At 41.2% G+C, this 24,899-nt stretch overlaps 1 protein-coding gene across 3 annotated transcripts in view; it reads right to left on the reverse strand.

Moving 5' to 3' along the window:
- Positions 1-24,899, reverse strand: part of ARHGAP24 (Rho GTPase activating protein 24) — a 342,415-nt gene that overhangs the window by 117,287 nt on the left and 200,229 nt on the right. The window contains exon 1 of one of the 3 annotated variants that reach the window (XM_030564964.1): positions 10,827-10,919. The exons of 1 other annotated variant lie outside the window; for it this stretch is intronic. The gene's annotated coding sequence lies outside the window, so the exon portion shown is untranslated. Of the gene's footprint in view, positions 1-9,920; positions 9,994-10,826; positions 10,920-24,899 lie in introns of those variants that run through there. One more of the 3 variants, XM_030564963.1, reaches the window with a different exon arrangement.

The following is a 24,899-nucleotide window of genomic DNA, read 5'->3' on the forward strand; positions in this document are numbered from 1 at the left end:
ATCTTATTATGGTTTGACAGAGAACATTGTCGTGTGCCTCACAGTCCTTGTTTACTCATGTATTCCATAATCCATTAACATTACTAATTTACTAATTACTGTTACTAAATCTGAATTATGGCTATAGAATGGTGTGCACCGGTATGATGGAATATTGATTCTGATACTGATACAGTGGGGCTCCTCTGACTGTTATGGAGTGGATGGCAAAGGGGATATGGAAATGAAACAGTTCATTGCTGTCTTTTCTATCTTGCCTAGTGACTAAGTGTCATGTTCCTGCCAGGAAATTAGATCCTGAATCTGTAAGGATGTTGGAGGGCCAACCTACCCTGGAAAAAATGTCTGTTAGGGCCAGGCACACAGTGTTAGCCCTGGTGTTGCCTAGAGCTACTACTTTCGGCCATCGGGTAGCAAAGTCCACGAAAGTCAGTACGTACTGCTTTCCTCTGGGCGTCTTTTTTGGGAAAGGACCCAGAATATTCACAGCTACTCGCTGAAATGGGACCTCAATTATGGGGAGTGGCTGGAGAGGGGCCTTGACCTGGTCTTGGGGCTTTCCCACTCTTTGGCATACCTCACAAGACCGGACATACTTGGCAATGTCCTTGCCCATCCCCTCCCAGTGTAAGGACTTCCCCAACCGGTTCTTGGTTCTGTTCACTCCAGCATGGCCACTGGGATGATCATGGGCTAAGCTTAAGAGCTTCCCCCAGTACTTAGTTGGAACCACCAACTGTTTTTTGCGGCTGCCATTCTTCCCAGTGTCCACCAGAAAGAATCTCCTTGTATAAAAGTCCTTGGTCTATAACAAACCGGGATCGATTAGAAGAGCTGAGAGGCGGTGAGGTGCTCCGTGCCGCCGCCCAAGCTTTCTGCAGGCTGTCATCTGCTTCCTGCTCAGTCTGGAACTGTTCCCTTGAGGCTGGGGTCACCAGTTCTTCCTCAGACTGGGGACTTGGGCTTGGTCCCTCTGGAAGCGATGTAGGTGATGGGGTTGTTTCTGTTGCTGGTGAACCGCTCTCCGCTGGTGCACCAGGGGGTATTTCAGGCTCTGGCTGAGCCTTTTGGGTATGAGTGTCTGTTGCGTTTGCCAGTTTTGGCTCGCTGGCGCCCTCTGGCGTTGAGTTGGAAGCTGTGGTTGCAATTGCTGGTGCTGGTTGCTGTTCCAGTTCCGGGCCTGGGACTGGAGGTGCTGTGGCTGTTTCAGTGGTTGGCATGGAATCCGGGTCCACTACCTCTGTCTGGGTCTCTGGTAACACAGACGGGGCATCTGTGGACGGCTCAGGAACAGGAATGGGTCTGGAAGCTTGCCTGGTTTGGCTACGTGTAACCATTCCTACTTTCTTGGCCCGCTTTACCTGGTTGGCCAAGTCTTCCCCCAGTAGCATGGGGATGGGATAGTTGTCATAAACTGCAAAAGTCCACATTCCTGACCAGCCTTTGTACTGGACAGGCAGTTCAGCTGTAGGCAAGTCTACAGCTTGTGACATGAAGGGGTAAATTGTCACTTGGGCCTTTGGGTTGATGAACATGGGGTCTACGAAGGATTGGTGGATAGCTGACACTTGTGCCCCCGTGTCTCTCCACGCAGTAATCTTCTTTCCGCCCACTCTCAAAATTTCCCTTCGCTCCAAGGGTATTTGAGAGGCATCTGGGCCTGGGGATCTTTGGTGTGATGGTGGTGTAATGAACTGCACTCAGTTGGCATTCTTTGGGTAGTTGGTCTTTATATGTCCCAGTTCATTACACTTAAAGCATTTTCCAGCTGACTGGTCACTGGGTCGAGGTCAATTACTGGAGACTGGAGAGGTGGAAGAATAGGGTGTCTGTGGCTTTACTTGGGTTATAGGTGGGGTCTTTGGCTGCCCTTGGTTGTAGGGTTTATTGTCGGTGTGCCCTCTGGGGTATTCGCCCCCCTTTATAGTAGCTTTCTTGATTTCTGCCACTTCCATCCATCTGGCTCCAATCTCCCCCGCCTCGGTGAGATTTTTTGGTTTTTCATCTTGTATGTACCGTGTTATGTCCTCAGGAACACCATCCAAGAACTGCTCCATTTGTATGAGGAGGTGCAGTTCGCCCAAGGATTTAACATTGTTTCCTGATATCCAAGCCTCATAATTTTTCCCAACGTAGTAGGCGTGTTTGGGAAATGACACATCTGGTTTCCACTTTTGGGTTCTGAAAAGCCGACGGGCATGATCCGGGGTTATCCCCATTCTGTATCTGGCCTTGGTTTGAAAAAGTTTATGATCGTTCATTTTCTCCTTAGGCATTTCAGCTGCCACCTCTGCTAAAGGTCCACTGAGCTGTGGCCTCAATTCTACCATGTACTGGTCTTCAGGGATGCTGTACCCAAGACAGGTTCTTTCAAAATTTTCTAAGAAGGCCTCAGTGTCATCACCTGCCTTGTAGGTGGGAAATTTCTTGGGATGTGGAACCATAATTGGCGAAGGGTTGTTAGGATTGGCTGGAGCATGTTGCTTAGCCTTTTCTAATTCCATGGCCTGTCGGTGGGTTTCCCTCAGGAGTTCCAACTCTCTCCTGTGGGTAGCCTCTTTTTCTCTTTCCCTCAGCTCCCTCTCTTGTAGTTTTTTTTCCATATCTCGCCTGTGCTCGGCAATTTTGATTTGTGTCTCAGCCTCCATTTTTGCCTTAGAAGGCATGGTTCCTGTTTTCTTGTGTTGGGGTGCCCTCTGGTGTTTATTGTCTGAACTGCTGGCTCTGTTGCCTTCTGGGGTCTGCCTAGCAACAGTGCCTTTTTCCTCTAGCTAATCTTTTAAATGTAAAGTAAACCAGAAAAACCACTTTATTTGCATGTGTATTGTGCTGATACTTGACTCCTAATGGGAGTGCTATGTTTAACAAAAGACCCTTAATAGTTCCTTAATGGTTCCTTGCTTAATATGCAAGCCAAAAACTGCAAGAAAGAGCAGGAAAAAAACATTCTTTCTGGTTTCTTTTAAAACCAAACCCTCTCTCCTAAAAAGCCCCTAGCAGAGAAAAGAAAAATATAATATTTCCTACTGGCTTCTGGATTCTATCTATCTATCCCACCTCTGCCACCATGTCATAACATATTCCCATATTTGGACCTTAGCGTCCAAAATATGGGTGTTATCATGAAAACCTCCAAGCTTAGTTACCAGCTTGGACCTGGTAAAGCTGCCACCACCCAAAAAATTAGTGTGTTTTGGGGCACTCTGGTCCCCCAAAAAACCTTCTCTGGGGACCCCAAGACCCAAATTCCTTGAGTCTCACAACAAAGGGGAATAAACCATTTCCCCCCCCTTCTCCCTTCCAGGTGTTCCCTCCCTGGGTTCCTGGAGAGATACACAGAAGCAAGCTCCGTGAATCTAAACAGAGGGACGCCACCCTCCCTGTTTCCAGTCCTGGAAACACAAGCACCGAGCTAGCTAATCTCCCTTCCACCACCCCCGCTTCACCCAGAGGGAATGCATATCAGGCTCGTAAATCTAACACACAGAGATTTTTCCCCCTGACTTCTTCCTCCCACCAATTCCCCGGTGAGTTGCAGACTTAATTCCCTGGAGCCCCCACTAAAGAAAACTTCAACAGGTCTTAAAAAGAAAGCTTTATATAAAAAGAAAGAAAAAATACATAAAAATGGTCTCTCTGTATTAAGGTGACAAATACAGGGTCAACTGCTTAAAAGAATATTGAATAAACAGCCTTATTCAAAAAGAATACAATTCAAAGCACTCCAGCAACTACACACATGTAAATACAAAAGAAAAAAACAATAAACCCCTATTGTTTTATGATTTTTGTACTCACAACTTGGAAACAGAAGATTAGAAAGCCAGGAGACAGAAAGATCACTCTCACAGCTGAGAGGGTCAGACCCAAGACAAAGAACTCACACACAACTTCCCTCCACCCAGATTTGAAAAAGTCTTGTTTCCTGATTGGTCCTCTGGTCAGGTGTTTCAGGTTACTCCTTTTCAGATGAAAAAGACATTAACCCTTAGCTATCTGTTTATGACACTAAGACGATATACAGGAGATCAGTGCTGCCGAAACTGCACTTAGGCGCTGAACAGTTGAACTGTACTCCAAAGATTGCATTGACTGCTTAAGCTAGAGTTTTCCAAGGAGAATCCCACAGCATTTCACATCACTCCTCTTCAAAAACCCCCTCTGCACGTTCTTATAGTGTGTCTGTTCCTATCCTGCTCACACTGATTCCTCCTGCACTCTAAAACTACATGCAGCATACCTCTGTTTCAGCGTATTTGGGGGTGGGGCAGGGCACACTGACCCCCTGGGTGCTTCTTTGTGCTCTACATGATGACTGGACCATTAGTGTGATATTCCAATCAACTACCACAACTTTCTGAGTTGAAAAATGTGAAAATACACAGCACTGGGCTTATTTGTTTTACCCAAAATGCCAGCACAGTGATCTGAATAGCACAGGATCAGTGTCAGTAACAGCCAAGAGTGGAATGTGTTTTGTTACAGAACTCTGAGCTGTCGAAGTCCAGGGCACTGTGATAGTTCATAAACCTGAAAGAGGAGAAAGTGTGATCAATCTATGACCCAATTTCAGGACAGTGGATTTCACTCTAAACTCTCCTTGAAGTTTTTTTTTTTTTAATGTTCTTTTGGTGGTTCGGTTCATACTCAATACATCACAGCTTTTCTGCTTCTGAAAGGGTAAATGAAATATATACTGCATTAGAAAAGTCACTCCCATTAATGACACACTCCTGTGTGTAGACTTTTAAATGTCTGTTCCAGCTTTTGACCATGAGGCTCCTCAATTATTTTAGTCATTTTTTGTCCAACATTTCCAGGCTCTCCCCACTATAAATAGCATTAGTTTTTACCTCTGAAGGCTTAAGTGTTATGCATCCACCAAGCAACCATTCTGTCATTTACACAAGAGCAGGGCTCACAGTGGCAAAGGATGTAGGAAGTAGAATAAATGACAGCAAAAATCAACTGTATCTTTCCACCACTAACACGACTGCATCAGCAACTGCCCTAAAGAGGTATCAATATTCAAAATCCACTACTCAATATGTTTTGTACTTTTAGAGAGAACACTTTTGTTTACAATCTATCTACTATTGGAAAGTTAAGATTTTCTGATTAAAGTTCCAGCTTGCTAGCAATGCAAATATTCCATGGGGGACAAAATGAACACTTTAGAAGTTAGAGCAGAATGTAAATAGGGAAGCTGGACGTACTGTCACATGTTGTTAGCATCCTTCATTTGCAGTTTCTGGATGCGATATTAAGCAGCAAAGATAAATGAGCATTACAGGTATTAACCCTAAAACACAAAGTTTTTGTTTTAATGAACATTATGTGTCATTCATGGCTTCCTTGGTTTTCTTGACTGATCTGTGTAAAGTGTTAACTCTGTCACTAAGGGTACGTCTACACTAACTGCCGGATCGGCGGGTAGAGATCGGTCTATCATGGATCGATTTATAGCCTGTAGTGTAGATGCGATAAATCGATCTCCAATTGCTCTCCCATCGACTGCTGAACTCCAGCTCGACGAGAAGCGGAAGCAAAGTTGATGGTGGAGCAGTGGCCGTTGATACCACGCTGCGAGGATGCGAAGTAAGTGATTCTAAGTCCATCTAAGATATGTCAACTTCAGCTACACTAATATCATAGCTGAAGTTGCATATCTTAGATCGATCACCACCCTCACCCCCCTCCAGCATAGACCAGGCCTGACAGAGATCTTTCCTGTCCACAAATTGAGCCTTTTCCAATTTTGCTCCCAGTTGAGATCAAATTTTACCCTGTTTCTAGAAGAGCTAGCAAGTGTGATTGTATGTGAGTACTGAAAGATAATTCACAAAACTGAGACTACTTAGATTGATCCCGAGACCCATATAAACCCATTTGTGGAAAGAAAAAAAATCACCTCCCATCCTGACCTTCTCCAAAAACTCCAGCCAAACAAAAATACAGCTCTTTTTCAGATAGCAAATATTAAGAAAATTAAGTGTTCTCCATCTGAATTTCACACATCTGAACACTTCCTTGAAGCACTATACTAGATATCTTAAGAGAAAGCCTATTCTACTGAGGCTTCCAACCCAATTCTGAACACCTAAGTGTCTCAAAGAGAGTTTGGAGAAACATCCAAAAAGTTAGCTGCTGTTCATACTGCATACCCATTATAAGAACAAAAGCTCAGTGATACAAACAAGTAAAAAGAATTAAGTAATGTACACCTTGAAAAGTGATATATTCTAAAAAGAAACTCCAAGAAACTGGATATATGAAGATAATGTCAGTGTACCATACTTTGGTTTAGTGCCTTTGACAATAAACAAATACCCCTGCACAGAATCTTATCATGCTGCGTGTTCCAGGAATTTGAAAGGAAAGCCCTAGTCACCTTTAACTTTAACCCCCACCTGAGCCAAGTGTTCTTGGGAGCCTTAAAATTAACTTTACATTTTCAAAAGTACTCACCTCTGAAATTGGGGGGCAAGTTTTCAAATGGTAGTTAAGGCACCTAAATAGTGCTCAGGTTTTCAAAAGTGCTCTACACACAAGAAACTGCCATTGTGAGCCACATGGCCAGATTTCCAGAATTGCTTAGCATTCCAATACACTGGTCACTGATTGGAATGAGTAAACAGGAGCTGGAAATCTGGTCACTTATTGGGATGTGTAAGGAAAGGGAAACTAGTTTGAGTTGACAGGAAGACACATTAGGATGTGGAACAGTCACCCAAAGAAAGATGAGGAAGCCCCATTGTTTGGGACTCAAACTAGGAAGGATGAAGAACTAGAAACACAGTACAATGATTAGGGAACTAGCCCTGAACTCAGGAGATAGAGCAGGGAATTTAACCCCAATCACAGGCTTCTGAGTAATACTGGGCAAGTCACTTATTCTCTGTGGGGATAATGGTGGCACTGCCCTACCTCACAGAGGTACTGTGAGGATAAATCATTTCCAGATACTGAGAATCTCAGATACTTTGGTAACGAGAGCTATATAAGTATCTTAGGAATGTAAATAGCCTTGCATTTGGAGGATTTGGGACTGGTCCCACCTCACAATGTCCACCGCACATTGGATCAAGACAGGCCAAACAGGCCCCAGGCTCAGAAGGGGACACAAAACATTTTCTGCTTCAATTTTGTATTGCTCCTTCTCACCCTAGTAGAAGGTTCCCCCCTCCCCAATACCCTCCTCCTCTTTCTCTGCCCCAAATGTGGCTTAGGGCCATGTTTACAATTATTTGGATTGCAACAGTACCCAGAGGATCTAAACAAGATGTGGTCCCCATTGTGTAGGGTGCCAAACACATAGCAGGACATGGTTCTTACCCCAAAGAGTGTGTACATTTTAATTCAGCCTTAACATTTTCCTGTACCGAGGAGCTATTTCTCTCTTCAGGGCACACATAACCACGGAATCAACCAGTGATCAAATCACCAAGTGAAAAAAACAGCGAGAGTCGTCAGCACAGTGATACCACAATATGCGAGAATTTTTAGAATATAAAGATAAGTCAAATTCCCAACCAGAGAAAAGAGGAGTGGGGAAGGGGAAAGGATGAGGCAGCTATGGTCATGTTGCAGCATCTCTAAATTAAAAAATGGAAAGAGAACACCTTACTCTCCTCTCCAGAATAACCTCTCATTGCGTAACAGTAGTCCCTCTGCTTTCTGATTAGAGACAATAGTAGAGATGTAAACAGGTTCATTAGGAATGGACAACTGTGTTCTTGGAGGTTAATATACCTTGCCCCTTTTACACATGGATTAGCACTAAGAACACAAAACATTCAAGGTAATAGGTGGATGAATAATTTGATCTTGGCATTTCTAATTAACCTTTACATTGCCTTGCTACTCTTCAGAAATGTCTTGAGTATTCCGTGTGCATACAATTCTCATTACACACACACTTTTTGCCACAGCAGACAAGATTTTTGGACCAGTAAGTCCTGTACACTCTCTTGGCAGTGACCTATACCTTATAGTTCAAAGAAAGTGAGAAATCCTTCATTAATGCCTCTAGGCCAAAATTTTCATGTTTGGGTGAAGCTTTACATTAAGCATCAAAAGGCCAGATTGTGACACCCTTACATTGTGCACTGCTCTGCAAGTAGTCCCATTGAGTGAGTATGAATGACTATCTAGCATTAAATAAACTGATTGCTATAAGGGAGCTGCAGGTGCTCAGCACTTCTGAAAAAATCACCCTTCCTTCCTTTCTTTCTGGTCTGGTGCACAAATATGAATTTATGTGCTTAACTTTAGCTACTCAAATATAAAACTTACTACAGTAACCAGGTGTGCAATACTAAACATAAGACTGAAGGTAGAAGAATTCTTCTCTGACCCCTGTCAGTCATCAACTTGCAGCCTGATGCATGAAATTTGAGTTCACCCATCATACTCTACATAAAAGGTAATAAAATTAGCCAAATGTATTACCAATCCAGACACAGTGCTTGACTCATTATCCTGCAGTGGTTAATTCTACAGGTTGATTTCATGCTGCATGGAGCAGCATATCCTTTTATTTGTTCTACATTTGTTCAACATTAGTTTGACTAAGCAACTTCTTCTTCCTAGTACTATGGGATGGAGTTAAGTGACAGAAAGGGTTTGATCAATTTTCAATATATCTTTAATAATTTAAGAGTTTTAAACTCTATTTTCCTCATTTTTCAAGAGAAATCACTATTTTTTTAAATTATTCAACATATGTAAATCCCATCATATCTCTAGACTATGGAGTAGCAGGTTAGTCAGTTCAGGTCATATAACAATCTATTTATAATTTATATTGTAAAAATAAAGACATTCAGTGATTGGGATGAAATTCACCACCAGAATGTTAGGCAATTTTACATTCTGCAGGAGCTGTCTGTTGAGATAAATCATCTGAATCAATCTGTGAGTAAGATATTCCTGTTAATTTTAGTATCTGACCACCAGTCTAATCGCCATTCAAAAACCTAGCATATATGAGCAGTCAGACGTCCAACCTATAACGCTATTCCTGTCATCTTTGCTACACTCCTATGAACCTTGCCAGAGATATGTTACATACACTAGAAATAAGCATAAGAATATATACACTTACTAGGAATGAGGTGAGAAATTGATTATTAAAACTATCGCTAATGCTCGACCGTCAAATAAAGCATATTCAACTAGAAGTGAAAAACCTGACATCAGGAGCTCAGATATTACAATGATGAATATACTGTAAGAACCTACACACAAGAGAACAGATTGAAGAGAATATAATTACATACCTATGTAGTTTCTCTACATTATTGCAGTAATTTTAATGTACTGCTAGACAGATAAGATCTTACATTACTGCATATAATTGAAGTTCACAATTTCTTCTTCTCCATTTCTGTTTTCTAAAGAGGAATAACAAAGTGGCATTTTTAAAATATGGGGGGAAATGTACTGAAAAGTTATTTTGCATGCAGTAAAGCAGATGCAATCCTGCAAGCTCTCTCTCCCCTCTGCAAGGAATTCATAATACATTACACAATAGTAAGAAAAACTGTTAAGAACTCTAAAGTGATTTTCAGGCTACCAATAGTATTTTGAATGTGTAAAAGTTATGCCACCTAAACCCAGTCACTATTCAAGAGCACAGTGACTTACTGCAGAGCCTAGGTTGTTAGTTATCTTATTTCAGCTTAAAAATGTTACTTTAAAAATTGTCACAACTAAATCTTGATACAGCATCAAATCTTGCCTCTGGACAAGAATGCAGAAACGATTTAAAAAAATCTAAACAGCTTGTCCCTGTGATAGTCAATATAATAAATAGATGTTGACAGAACCAGATAATAAATGGAATAATGACCACTGCAACAGCTGGAAATGTGCTTGTTAAGCAAATATCAAATAAATCTAAAGCTCTGAGCTCTCACCTTGCACAAACACACACTTCCAGAAGAGTCAGTAACAATGTAGGCACTTCCAGTGTGCTAGCCAGAGCAGCTGCTGCTGCTGCGAACTGCTTACAGCACAGCCAGCCCTGTCGCTTTTCTCACTATCTGTTTGTTCTCTGCAGTTTCTCTCATGACTCCATCACCCAGGAATGGCAACTACCTCTCTCCTTAGCATCGGTAGTGCACTGGCTGCTATTGAACTCAGGTAACAAAATGACGAGTGAAACAAGGTCAGTGCAATGTGAGCTGAGACAAAGTGCGGGAGACAAAGAGACCCTAAACAAGGGTTACTGAGCTGTGTAAATCACAGCTCAGACAATTGGTGGTCAGAAGAGCAGTGAATCTGAGAATAACAACATGGAACAGAGCCAATCAGCTTACCCAGGAACCCTTCTTTAGGCAATAAACACACACACAAAAAGAACCATCCTGGTGTTTGCCAGTACCAACACCCCAAACACTCTGTTCTGACAATATTCTCCTCAGCCTAACTGTAGGTCAGAGGGGGATTATTTTCTTTCACAAGCTGTTCATATTAGCAGAAAGGAATAGATCACAGCATGCCTTACAGACAACAAAAAAATCCCCTAAATAAATATAGTACACTAACTTTAACAAGATTTCTCTACTACTATTTCCCGCCCCCCCTGCACTACTGCCCTTTGGTATTTTGCCTCAGTTCCTGTGAGGATCCCACAGAAGGATACTGAGAGGAGATTAAATGATTTAATAGCTGATGGTCAGAGCAGGAATTTATGGAATGACATCTCTAAGGACCTGATCAGATAGTAGAGGACATGCTAAAATTTTCATGCTCTATCTCGAACTGACTAACTTATTTCTTGTGCTAACTGAATTATAGCAAGATAATTTTTATTAAAATACCTGATCTTGGTTAGCTCTCCTTCCCCAACCGGAAATCTTTAGTATTACTTAAAGCTATTTTCTCTGGTCTTCTTGCCCTTGTTGGTGGACCCCTTGTAATCACAATACAGCAGCTCTCTGGGCTTCACAACAAGTAGTTTGTTGTACAGGAACTAAAAATAGTGTTGAATGTTTAGTGAAACACTTGCCTTAGTGACCCTAATGCCAGTTACCATGTGTCCAGGGATTCTGTGAGTTCACTGTCAGTAAGCAACATAGACTAATATTAAATGTAGTTCAGACCTTCAGAGAGAAAAAGAATTCTTTATCAAGCTCATAAAAGTTTTAAGAGAGAGACCAGTGAGTAAATCCTGACCTTGAAAACTAAAAGGGACAGGGTGAATTTGTTTTGAGAATTTGCCCTGGGAAAAAGTTGCTTAAACTGTTATGATCAGGCAAAGCACTCAGTAAAAAATTGTGCTGTAGCAGTCAATAGATCTTTTCCCTCCGTGTATATTCAGAACAGTCAAAGATTTTTTATATTAGTTTGAACACCTGTTTCCCCTATCGAGGCAACACTTCTGTGGGAACGTGAGCTGGCCAATGTATCAACAGGTTTGTTAACAGCTGGTTCAAACCTGCAGAACCACACACAAGAGTTGTGAAAGAGAAGCACTAAGTCACCTACCTGTACGACTGCTCAGCATGGTAGTTTGTAGAGCTGGATGATAAGTGCAGAAAAATGTCTGCAGGAATTTTTTTGCCAAAAGTGTTTCATGGAAATTGATTTTCTTTAAGAATTTTTGACCACTATAAACTGGCTGAAAAACAGGAAAAATATCAATGAAAATACCGAAATTAAAATTTTTTCCTCACAGTTTTGAAAGTACTAGCTTTAGTAGTTTGTAACTTGTGAATCAGTAAAGTGAACTGCTGCAGGTGAAGGGAGCAGGTACTGCAGGCCATAGGAGCCCAACAAGAACACTGATCGTTGTGTTTTGGAAAGAACGTCTGAAGACAATGGGTTTGCATAGGGAGAATTCCGAGCTTAATTTTGCCAGCAGAATATTTAGTATTAGTGGGGGTATACGGAAAAAATCCAGCTCAACTCTCAAGAGTAAATTTAGAGGTGATGTTTAAGTTAACATATATTAGATTCCTTCACACATTCTCACTAGATTCTCTTGGACTTAAGTTGGTGTAACATACAAATCCAGGAGTGGGAAGATGCAAGTTAGTGTGGGAGGTGGTTTAAGAGTATTTTTGTAAATTTATTATCATCTTATATCTTCTTCTAGTTGCTTTTTTGCAACACTGAAAAAGCGACACCAATTTAGCTTGTCCAAAAGTCAGCTAAGCTCAGTGAGCCAAACTGAGAAGTAGGCTAGTCATTGGTAAGTGGATGTGAGTTTATAAAAATATGTATCAATGAATCCAAGTTGTTATATCATTAGAAGGAAGAGGGAGAAGGTCATTTACATTACTCCAAATTAGGCTGCCTTTACACTCACTTACGCATGTCGTTGGTGGGCGGGGGGGAGGAGGCATGGATTTGCAGCACTCACTGTTAGGGAAAGCATCTCTTCACTTAAATTGAGCAAATATGATTTGGGGTTCTTGAGACAAAACCATGTGGAACCCTTTGATGCCATTTTCAGAAGGTCACTTTTCAGACTAGATCTTGTGAGGTCCATCAGGTCTTGAAAACAGGCCTGCACAGCTGTCAGCCAGCAGAAACCTCCATGCTGCCTCCCAGTGACAGGTGTCACCAGCTTGCACTCCAGTTGCCATGACCTGTTGTGAACACGGACTACGGGAAGTTCTGCTTCAAGGGATGTAACAGGTAGCAGCCTCGTGGATCCTGATTGGCTCCTTGCACTCTATCCACCCAGGTTCCAGAAGTATCCAGGCAACCATGTGAATCTCCTGTAGCTTCCATAACCATTTCTGCTCCCTGGTCTTGAACTCCTGGGTGTAACCTTGGCTTGATTATGACCTGGCCTCCTGACCCAGACTTTGGTACCAACCCCAGCCTGGAACTTGACTACAAAGTCTTCTGCTACTCCGAGCGTCAGGTTTGATCCTACTCTCAACTCTTAGTCCCAACTGCCCTTGTCAGGATCCTGACAGATCTGCAGTTTAAACAATTAAGTGAGATGCAAAATTTTATTTTAAAAAGGTTAAGACTGAGGAACAGACTGATAAGCTAAGGTAGTGCCGGGAATCTAGGAAGAGAATGGAAAGAGTTTTAAAATCACTACCTTGCTTTATTTACTTTCACACAATCACAGCAGTTTAGTAATGGAAAAGACCTAGGAAATCATGTAATCCACTCGGTTGCTAATGGAAGGTCATTCCCTTCAATTTATTATCTAGTGTTTTGTTTGTCCAGTCTAGTTTCAGTTCTATGTATTTGTTTTGCGAAAGTAATATTTCATCATCTTCCTCCTTGGCAATGAACCCTACAAACCTCTACTACTCCTTCCCAATACTCACAAAAACACACTGGAAAGCAGGGAATCCAAATCTACATCCAGGGATGTGTTTTCTCCTTTGCTATTCAGCTCTCTGGCTAATATTTAGAGGAAGAAGGCATTAAGAGAATGCCAAGTTCTTTCTGCTAATGTATTAGGAGAGCAGTTGAGCCTATACTCAGTATCACGCAGCCACCTGTTACTGCTGTCTTACCTGAGAAAACCACTAGTTGATGCTAATTAGGAAGTACTTTTAAAAGACATTTCCAGAGCCACCTGCACCCAGAAAAATAAATATGAATTTTCCCCTTCCCTCCCCTGCTGCCTCTATTCTGATGGCCCAATCCTGCTTTATTGAAATCAACGGGAATTTTGCCATTAACTTCTATAGGAACGGACTCTGGCCCTAAGTCACACTCTTTTAAATGTAGATTGAGTGAATATTCCAGGTTTCTTATTTTAAAAGACACCCATCTTTCACTACCCTGCCAGAGAAGTAATAAGAAAGCTATAAGCCTCGGCATCAGATGAGACAGCTCCATGCAGCTGCTTCTACAGGAATAAGTAATATAAGTAGCACCATAAATATTCAGCAGACAGTCATTGCCTGAGGAGTCAGATGATGGACTGAGCTTGATGGTAAAAGAGTGGAAATGAAAGACAATGTTGGTCAAGATTTTTAAAATGTTAATTATTGAAATCATAACAATATCGTGGCTGCCTGTGGACAGCTGAACAGAATTAAAACAGAATTAGGGAACCTTCAGTGAAAACAGAGATGCTCAGCCTATTTCTTTCCTCCTTTGAGAAAATCTGTTCTGAAGCTTCATCTGAACCTCTCAGAATATTATCACCACATTTAATTAAGGAGGAGTAGAGAGTTAATCTGTTCAGCAACCATTATTGAAGTAAGTAGCATATGGTCAAGCCAAACACCCAGTCCCTGGACCCAATCCTGCTCCCACTGAAGCAAATGTCAGTTTTGCAATTAACTGCAGCAATGCAAAGTCTCATCCAGACATTACAGCTTAATTTTTTCCTTTCAGTGATGCCAATTGGAGTGGATGTGGGGAGGTGAATGCCCCCACCCCCCAGGTTTTAGCACTTCCTCAAAGTTCCACAGGCTGCCAAGTTCCATAGGCATGTTGGAGCTACCTAATCTAACACTGTTTTATATCATGTGAACTCAATACAAAGCAAGACAGATCCTATGAACTCTTCCTTCACTTTCCTCTTTTATAAATGGCTAGAGTGTAGATTTCCACAATATGTAAGGGTAGGTTTGAAATTCGGCCTCTTGGTGTTGTGTGGTCTGGTGTAGGATTCATCTTTAGAAGTCACTGGGAGGGTAGTCACCCAAGCCCAAATCCTCTCCCCAGTGCACTGCCTAAGTAACACAGCTCAGTGCTGGGGAAAACTACATGAGTAAGGAGAGAAAAGCCCGCCTGCTGAGTGGCATTGGAGATGGATTGGTCATGTGCTTCGGTTGGAAACCGATTCCATCACCAGAGTAGCAGATGGACACCTGAAGGCAAGTGAAAATGAGGCCACCCAAAAACAACATGGTAAAGAGCTGTGGAAGCTGAGCTGAAAAACCTGGGGAAACATTAAAAGACTTGCCAGAAACAGGCAGGAGTGGAGGAGCTTCATCATTGCCCTAAACGCCAGAGGCGTAATAGGAACATGTTGATGATGATGAGCAATGTAACTGAGTCGACCTTACATTTTAGTGTGGACCTGACTTCAGTAATGTTACCTTAGTATTTCCTATGTTTCTGAGCATTCCCTGCAGGAAGGATAAGGAAATGAAGGGAATGTTGCAAATACTGAAGTAGACTGATTTATGAGTCAAAACTGGCAAAAACTTGAGTAATCCCACTGTACAGAAGTACAAAAAAAGGTGTCAAAAATAAATCTATACTCTGAATGCTGAGGCAGATGACCCTAAATAAACCAATGAGTGGCACCAGCACCTGTAAACTATTCGGCATCTATTTAGACATCATGAGCTTGATTCTGCACTGGCTCGCATCTTGTGTGAAGTGTAATATGTTTATATCGACTCTTTGGAACAAGGACTTTTTTTGTTATATGTTTGCACAGCTCTTTGCACAATGAAGTTCCGGTCTATGATTAGGGCTTCTCAGCGCTACGACAATACGAGTTAATAATAATAATGATCTCATCAGTATGTACATGCGGACAGATCAGCTCTGGTTATGTTTTATCAAAATATGTAAATAGCTACACAAGGTGCAACGTATTGAAGAATCAGACCTCATGGTTACTACTATTCAGTAAAAATACCTTCTTTTTTTAAGCTTATCATTTTATAGCTCTTCCATTCTCCCTTATACATTTGCCATTTTTACATGCATGTCATATTCAGAGGGATCATCTGGAAACAGTGTTTGTTTCATCTGTCCCAATGTTGACCAAGATACTGTTGTTACATTCCTGAAGTCCTTGGCTGTACATCATAACCATGGCTGCTTCAGCAGGGAACAGCTGTGTAGGAGGACAAGGAGAAGGAGGAAACAGGGAGAGAGTATGTGCTGCATATTTTGTTGTCAGTCAGGCTTGCGGATCTCTAGGCTGCTGCTAAGAGACACCTCCTTGGCCCACAGTAACCACATGTTTGAAACCTTAATGGTAAAAAGACCTTTGTCAATCGGATAGATGAGCCAGGAAACAATTCACACAATTTGCTTATGTAAAAGTGAGGTGTCAGGCCTTCAGAGAATTTTTTGGCCCAATAATCCTCTCAGGGCTTGGCTACACTTGTGAGTTACAGTACATTAAAGGAGCCCTGGGCACACTAGCTCACTCCCTGTCCACACTGGCAAGGCATGTAGAGTGCTCCGACTCCATGGCTAGAGCACTCCTGGTACTCCACCTCGGTGAGTAGAATAACATTTGATGCGCCCCCGCTGGAGCGCCCTGGCATCAGTGTGAACGAGGTGTTGCATTACTGAGCTCTGATCATCCTCCAGAAATGTCCAATAATCCCCTTCAATCAAGTGGCCACTCTTGTCATTGTTTTGGATATGCCCTTTGAAACCTCCATTTGACAGCCAGCTCTTATCTGCTCCGAGACAAAGCAACCATTACTGTGGAATGCTGTGTGAGAGAGAGAGAGGCAGGGGGGAAGGGGAGGTCTTTTGCTGTCTGAACTTACAAGACAGCATGCTGAAATGGTCTCAGCACCCCAAAAACCCACTCTCTCTTCCGCCACATACACACAACACACTCCCTGTCACACTGCACCCCATCTCACCCCCATTTGAAAAACACGTTGCAGCCACTTGCACGCTGGGTTAACTACCACAATGCACTGCTCTCTGTGGCCATTGCAAGAGCTGGTAATGTGGCCACACCAGTGTGCTCGCAGCTGGCAGAGTGGACAGACTACAGCACTTTCCCTACCGCGCTCTATGAAGGCTGGTTTAACTCAAAGCGCTCTGCATCTGCAAGTGTAGCCATGCCCTCATTTATATTAGTATAAATCAGGAGTAATTCCATTAAAAGTCAATGGAGTTACACAGCTATAAAACTGGTGTAAGAAAGAGGAAAATCAAATAATTTGTGTTCAAAGACTGGATGGAGTTTTGCAGCCTCAGGAAGCTACATGCACCAAGATTTTGGTCACTATTCACTCTGTCTCACCAAAAAATGGAGGACTGTTTGGAAAGTCAAGACCAACGCTTATACGTGGCCATCAGCTGAAAACACCTTTCAGAAAGCATTCTGCAGAAGATGTGTGGGTCAGAGGTTCTGCCCCAGCTATATCCTGGTAGGTGACTGACACTCCAGCTATACCCTGCTTCCCTTGCTTTTAGTATTACTTCAAGGAGAATGACCTTGCTTTTTGTGTGTCTCATGCGAGACTCAAAATGAGGGCTCTCGAATGACTGAGTTTTAACATTCTGGCGGTATCTGTGTATTAAAGATTTATTACAAATCCATTTTAATATGTTCATCATTTCTTGAAGATTCTCTTTTGGGTCTGAAACTTTGTGTTTGGATTCCATTCAGAGGTGAATTTTTTAGGCAACTCTGAGCAAAATCTTTACACTTTGTTAATATTCATTTATTATACACATTATTGAGTTTGGGGCATTAGGTAAAAACAAAACAGTGTTTTTCTATTATCCACAATTCTTTAGTCATTTGTTCCAAAATAACTGACATTTGCAATGGTCAAGTTTGCAGTGTAAATGATTTTTAATGAGGAGTAATGGGTCTGGCAATAGTGAAATAAAAAAAAATGCTATGACTGGTGAAAAGTACCTTCTGAGCATGTCCAGGAGCTTCGGCCAAGGGCCTTCTTGCAGAATCTAACAAAGCCCGCCCTCCCTAGGACCTAAGATGGCAGATTTGAGATACTTTGCCCACCTGTCAGGCTTAGGGTCTGCTGCTGGGAATATTTGCCTGATAGATGTTAAGATGAGACTGAAGATAATTGAGTGCATTGTTTAAAAAATATTGTGTAATTTAGGGTCTCTGCAATTTTTGTTCCGCTATGAACATTTAAAATACAATAATATCTCTAGGCCTGATTCTCCTTTCATGTCCAAAACAGGAGACATTTCATGACTTTAAACCAGTGTGAGAAAAGATCCCGGATCTCAAGGGTCATACAGAAACACAAATTTGGTCAGGGTTTGATTTTGGAAAGAGATCTGGTTCCAGGTTCCTAGCAGAGATGGATCTGGATCAAGACCTAACTTTAACATCCCCAAACTTTGGGATGGTTTAGGTCTGGAATCAAACTTTATCATTTGGATCCTTCTCTAGTTTCCATGAGAGTAGAATAAATTTTACCAAAAAAAGGGCTGTCTGCATAATTCTCAGAAAGCAATTAAAATGTACAACACGACTACAAATGTTATGGGATACTCCTGCAGGAAAGTAAACCATTCTTTTGAGTTCTTTCTCATGTAATAACTGTGCAACATGCACTCAATTATAATATAAAATATCTAGCTAGTGGAATAAAGCTGACCAAGTACAGCCTTTAACTGTAAACTAAAGGTAAAGTACTTGAAAAGACAAAAATCAGAAGGTCAGATTCCAATTACAGTTACCACAGATAAGATATGCCTCTGTGCATATTTAATGTAAGGATAATGCAATCATGGTTTCCTTTTCTTGTGTTGACTCCAATTCCCTGTTTACTGTTGTTCAGTTCCACTCGGTACTTTTGAAATGAGCATAAGTCTTTTTGTTGGGGCAGTGGTACTTTTTTTGCGGCACACTGAGCTGCCCGGATAATTCTAAATATGACATAGTAACATCATTTCAGGAATGCTAAATTCAGCTCTAGTATGTGAAGGGCTTTCAGCTGCACAACATTTTAACTTGTGTGATAACACTTTTGGCTGCCACTGTGCCGGTGCATCTCACCAAAAACAAAACAAAACACTTCAAGAGCAGAGAGACCATCAGGAATCAAGGTGCTACACTTCAAACAGCTTATTCCTAGGGGGAAATAGGGAGAAAATTAAAAAGTGTAACAGATTGGACTTGGATACGTCTATCCCTCTTCTGCTAGTACATAATCTGTTAGGAAAACATCTTTTCTGTCTCTCCTGTATATCTGTGTGTTGCAGGTGGAAATACATAGATTTACATAGCCAAATTTGTATGTAAATAACATTTAAAACAGTAATTTCCTTTCTGTTTTGAGGATGGAAAATTATAGTGTCTCTGATGCATTCATCTTCCTGATATAAAAAGGCACCAGCTGGTATTGTGTTTAGTTTTACCAGAAAATGAGTAAATACAAATTGATTAATTACAATAGAGAATTTAGCTCCCATGTGTGTAGATTTCTCACTAGTTCAAGACTTATTGCAGGAGCACAAGCTTTGAGCTGGGGCACAGCATCTAAGAGACCGCCCATGCTGCTACATATAACAGTTTCCTAAATATAGCCTTGCACCTTTCTTATATGTATCATGAGGATCCTGTCTGAAATAGCGAAGAATGGACTTAATTTGTTAAGTGCTTAGGCAAATATAAAGATACTTTCATGCTGGCAAAAGGTGGTGTGGTTACTTCTACCTCATCTTCTGTTGATAAGAGCACCGTCACAGTTCTAAATCCAAACAAGGAGAACAAAAAAGTGAAAACTGGGCTGCCAAAGAAGAGTAGTAGTATAAGAATTTTTTAAAAATCAGATCTGACCTGGACCAATGCAAGGGTGAGCCAGAGAGACTTAATCTTTGCTTCATTAAAAGGGGAAAAAAACCCTGCAAATTCTCCATGTCTGGATAGCACAGATGGACCCTACACTGGACAAATGGACCCATGTCCTCATAAATTATCCAAAACTCTTTAAGCTCAGGCAGCTGCCAAATAAGTTCAATGTGGTGCTGTTCTTTTGTGTGTATACATGCCAACAAGAATGACCTCACTCATGGATACAGTATATACCCCGTGGTCCTCATAGCATTCCTTCTTCCGCACCCTTTGATGGATTACTGCAGGAGGCTGACCCACTCTCTCCCGGGATGACCTCATGCCCTTCCCTGTTGTGGAAGAAATCTCCAACCAATCAAACCAAATAAGTGTTTTAGTCAGACATGTGTTAGGGCCAAATCACAGTCCCTGTTCAGATTATGATTATGATGATTCATGTTTACTCCAGTGGTGCCTACAGACTAACCAAGAAGGAGGACTCATTGTGCTAGGCAATGTACAAACTGCCTCTGTCCTGATAGGATTACAGTCTAAATAGACAACACAAACACAGGATGGGGCAAAGGGTGTAAAACCTTAAAGGGTGTAAAACCACAAGCAGACTGAACTATGATGGGGGCAAATGTCATGTTAGTTCCACAATTTTTTTTCCTCCTGCAGGGCAAATCCCACATAAATTTTCTTTGCACTAGTGCAAAGGAGGAAGGAATCCTCCCTCTACCGGTTGTGGAGAACAAGAGCAAAGAAGTTCCAGAGATAGTAGCATTTATGAGCTCCCACTGTACATGGAATTTTAGCCAATGGGCCTACCTAACCATCCATCCCAAATACTCGTCCCAACCAGCCCCAGCCCCGACATGAAGTGTGGAGACAACCACTGAATGGCGCCTCTTTGTGCATAGCTAGAGTGGAGTCCGCTACACAGCTTCTCTGCAAAGAAAAACCGCACCAGTTCCATTGCCTTTGAGGCCTTCTACAAGCCACAATATTCAATTCTTCACAATTCTTGTAACAATTGGATGACACGTTTGTGCCCCCCTCCACTTTGCCCCCCACCCCGCAAAGAAGGGGGAAGGGAACAACCTACAATTCCCAGTACTGTTAACCCCAATCATGAGTCAGGAACCAATGTTGACAACACTGAAAGAGACGCACATTTTTGCCTACTCAGGTCTGAGCCTTTTATGGTCAACAGCACAGTCATCTACATTGCTTCCATTCAAACTCGGCTGTGGCCAAATGTTATGTTAAATGTTGTTTTAAATGTCCAATTCAAAAAAGTGCTCTTGGTCTAGTTCCCAGTGGAAGCATCCATATCATCCTACAAGTAGAGCTGCCAAGCGATTAAAAAAATAATTGTGCGATTAATTGCACTGTTACACAATAATAGAATACCACTTATTTAAATATTTTGGATGTTTTCTACATTTTCAAATATATTGATTTCAATTACAACACAAAATAAGAAGAGTAGATTGATCACTTTATATTTATTTTTGGATTACCAGTATTTGCACTGTAAAAAAAGAAACAAAAGAAATATTCTTTTCATTTCACCTAATACAAGTAATGTAGTGCAATCTCTTTATCATGAAAATTGAACGTATAAATGTAGAATTATGTACAAAAAATACTGCATTCAAAAATAAAATAATGTAACATTTTAGAGCCTGCAAGTCCACTCAGTCCTACTTTTTGTTCAGCCAGTTGCTCAGACAAACAAGTTTGTTTACATTTGCAAGAGAAAATGCTGCCTGCTTCTGGTTTCTGTCAAAGTGAGAACAGGCCTCATGGCACTGTTGTAGATGGTGTCACAAGATATTTATGTGCCAGATGCGCTAAAGATTCACATGTCCCTTCATGTTTCAACCACAATTCCAGGGGACTTGTGTCCATGCTGATGACAGGTTCTGCTCAATAACATTGCAAAGCAGTGCGGACTGACACATGTTCATTTTCATTATTTGAGTCAGATGTCACCAGCAGAAGGGTGATTTTCTTTTTTGGTGGTTTGGATTCTGTAGTTTCCGCATCAGAGTGTTGTTCTTTTAAGCCTTCTGAAAGCATGCTTCAGACCTAGTCCCTCTTAGATTTTGGAAGGCACTTCAGATTCTTAAACCTTGGGGCGCGTGCTGTAGCTATCTTTAGAAATCTCACATTGGTACCTTCTTTGCATTTTGTCAAATCTCCAGTGAAAGTGTTCTTAAAATGAACAACATGTGCTGGGTCATCCTCCGAGACTGCAATAACATGAAATATATGGCAGAATGTGGGTAAAGTAGAGCAGGGGACGTACAATTCTCCCTCCAGGAGTTCAGTCACAAATTTAATTAATGCATGATTTTTTTATGATTTTTTTAACAAGCATGTTCTCTGGAATGGTGGTCGAAGCATGAAGGGGCATATGAATGGTTAGCAATGCCTTGCAATGCCAGCTACAAAAGTGCCATGCAAATGCTTGTTCTCATTTTCAGGTAACATTGTAAATAAGAAGCAGGCAGCATTACCTCCTGTAAATGTAAACAAACTTGTTTGTCTCTGCCATTAGCTGAACAAGAAATAGGACTGAGTGGACTTGTAGGCTTTGAAGTTTTACATTGTTTTATTTTTGAGTGTAACAAAAAATCATCTACATTTGTAAACTGCACTTTCACAACAAAGAGATCACACTGCAGTACTCATATGAGGAGAACTGAAAAATACTATTTCTTTGGTTTATCATTTTTACAGTGCAAATATTTGTAATAAAAAATAATACAGTTTGATTTCAATTACAACAAAGAATACAATATATTTATGAAAATGTACAAAAACATCCAACATATTTAATAAATTTCAGTTGGTAGTCTATTGTTTAACAATACGATTGAAATGGCGATTAATCGTGATTAATTTTGTTAAGTGTGATTATGTTTTTTGAGTTAATCACGTGAGTTAACTGCAATTAATTGACAACCCTTCCTAAAAGCTATAGTCACAGCTAGCCCCCTTGATATTAGGTTCAGTAAAAAGGCCAAGAAAAGAATGGTTCTGGAGAAGGAACCTTCTTACTTCCAGTAAGCCCTGGGAAATATCGGTAGGGTGGTGTGTCAAAGCTTGCATTGCATGAGAATACTGTGGCTAAATAGAGGACATCTGTATAATACATCCTGCCCCTTTAGCAGCTCAAAAACAAGTTGGGAAAAATGTATTGGTCAGAGAAAGAATAAAATGAAGTCAGCTTCTGAAAGAACCTTGTGATAGGAGTCAGGACACTACCACTTTCTCTGCCCTTTCCTAGATCTGGGAATGCAAGAGGTACCCCATCTTTACTATTAATTAAATCCTTCTCTCCTGTCAGGATTTCTCTGCCAACAGCAAGATGGCTTCTATACTGGGGAGAAATGTTTTGTCATTTTTGTAAACTCAAACTATAATGTCACCTGACATTTTCAATAGCTTGGGATGTGAAGTGAAGGTTGTAGATGATCATGGTCTCCCCTGCAGCCTGAAGTTTCATGCTTTCTTCATGCTCTGGACTGGAAAGGCTGCAGGTAAACATGTCAAATGAGGTGTGTCTACACAGCAATTAAACACTCGCGGCTGGCCTGGGTCAGCTGACTCAGGCTCGTGGGGCTTGAGCAGCTGAGCTGTAAAATTTCTGTGTAGATGTTTGGGCTTGGGCTGGGGCCCAAGCTCTGGGACTCTGTGAGGGGAGAGATTTACCATTCTCTATTTTACTGTCAAGTTAAAAATGTGCACATCTTTCCTTCCCTGAAAGGAGGTCTTGTCCTTTTATTAGGTAAACAACATCTGAGAGGCCTTTAAAGGCTCTAAAGTGTATCAGACAGGTAGCTAATCTATAAAATGTTAATGACAGACAAAGCACGCACATAAATTCATAAATTAATCAGAATATTGATCCCCACTCCATCCAGGTAAACTTTCCCCTCTATCTCCAGTTTCAAAGAAGTGCTTAAACCAGCAACAACCCCCTTTTCTTCCATCCATCCAGCCAGAGACCCACCATATACAGTTTCGGTGAGCAGACTGAGAGGAACAAGGAAGAGGAGCAATAATTACTGCAATTAATGCTCATGTAACACTTTAGAGGAAAGCACTGCAAAACATTAATTAAATAAGCCTCCAAAGCAGCACTGTGAAGTGGGTTAACATTAGTACCCCATATTATAGACAGGGAAACAGACAGAAAAGGAACAGCGAACTGCCAAGAACATGCAGAAATCAGTGGCAGATCCAGGATCTCAGGTGCTCCTGATTTCCAGACCTGCACTCAGGCCACCACAGAACTAAACTAGAGGTTACAAGTAAGTTTTCAACCTGTAGACATGCTTGGCCTAGGATAGTGATGCTTGTCTGCACGAGGCCTCTGTCCTGCAGTGGGCACCATAACACTGAGTATGACAGTGACTAGCAGTTGCCCTATTTTAGAAATGTTATTTGAAATTGCATTTTCTCAGCCATGGCACTGGACATTATTAAAGAGCCTCAAAATTTGCTGCTCCACAGAATTTAATATCTGGGTATCCACTTCTTGCCAGCCTTTGGTCAATTTTAGTTAGTAATATAATGACCCATTAAATACTTTTAGTGGATATTCAATAGCCCTTAATTTCTTGGCAAACTCTGATTAGAGAAGACAGTGGGGTTACAAGTTCCCTTGCAAAAGCCAGCACTGAAATGCATTAAGAACACAGCTCTGTCAAAGTTTTTTCTAGGCTGTTTTCCAGCATTCCATGAAGGACCCCTTTTACATACACAAAGGAGGCATGGGGATAGATTCATAGCCCTTAGCAAAATTTATGGGCTTTTTGGCACAATACGCAGTGCAGCACTTAAATGTCATCTGTAACATGTAAACTCCACACACCTGAATGAGAGTATATGAAATGCAGTTCCATTTCCTTCTTTGTGGGGGGAAGCTGGGAGGGAAAACAAAACTTGAATTCATATATTCAGAGATGGCATTTCTTACAAAAATATATTTTGCAATATCATCTATGGAGAAGAGAATGAGAAAGACAGTCAGGAGATGAGAATGAGAAAGACAGTTTTCGGTTTTACATTTTAAAAAGCTGCTGCTAATAGCACTTCAATAACACTGTTCCAAAATATATACGGAGAATATGAAGCAGAAAAGAAGAAAATGTGCGGAGATGATGAAATGATCGTTTACATAGCTGAATCAGTCACTAAACAACATATATATATATTCTCCAGATTCAGTAGTACTGTCTTAAGCTGTTTTTTGAAGACTTTTATTGTATTACCTTCATATCTTCACTATTGCAAGGTAACTAAGCTATTGCTTTCTCCTTCCCCCATGAAACTAGCACTATTTATTGATTGCCTAAAAGGTGCAACATCTTAATGTGACATCTTATGTGTGTTGGGAACTTTTTTAAGGAAGTGAGCA

The sequence above is a fragment of the Gopherus evgoodei genome, chromosome 5, assembly GCF_007399415.2.
Source record: "Gopherus evgoodei ecotype Sinaloan lineage chromosome 5, rGopEvg1_v1.p, whole genome shotgun sequence".
NCBI classification, from domain to species: domain Eukaryota; kingdom Metazoa; phylum Chordata; order Testudines; family Testudinidae; genus Gopherus; species Gopherus evgoodei.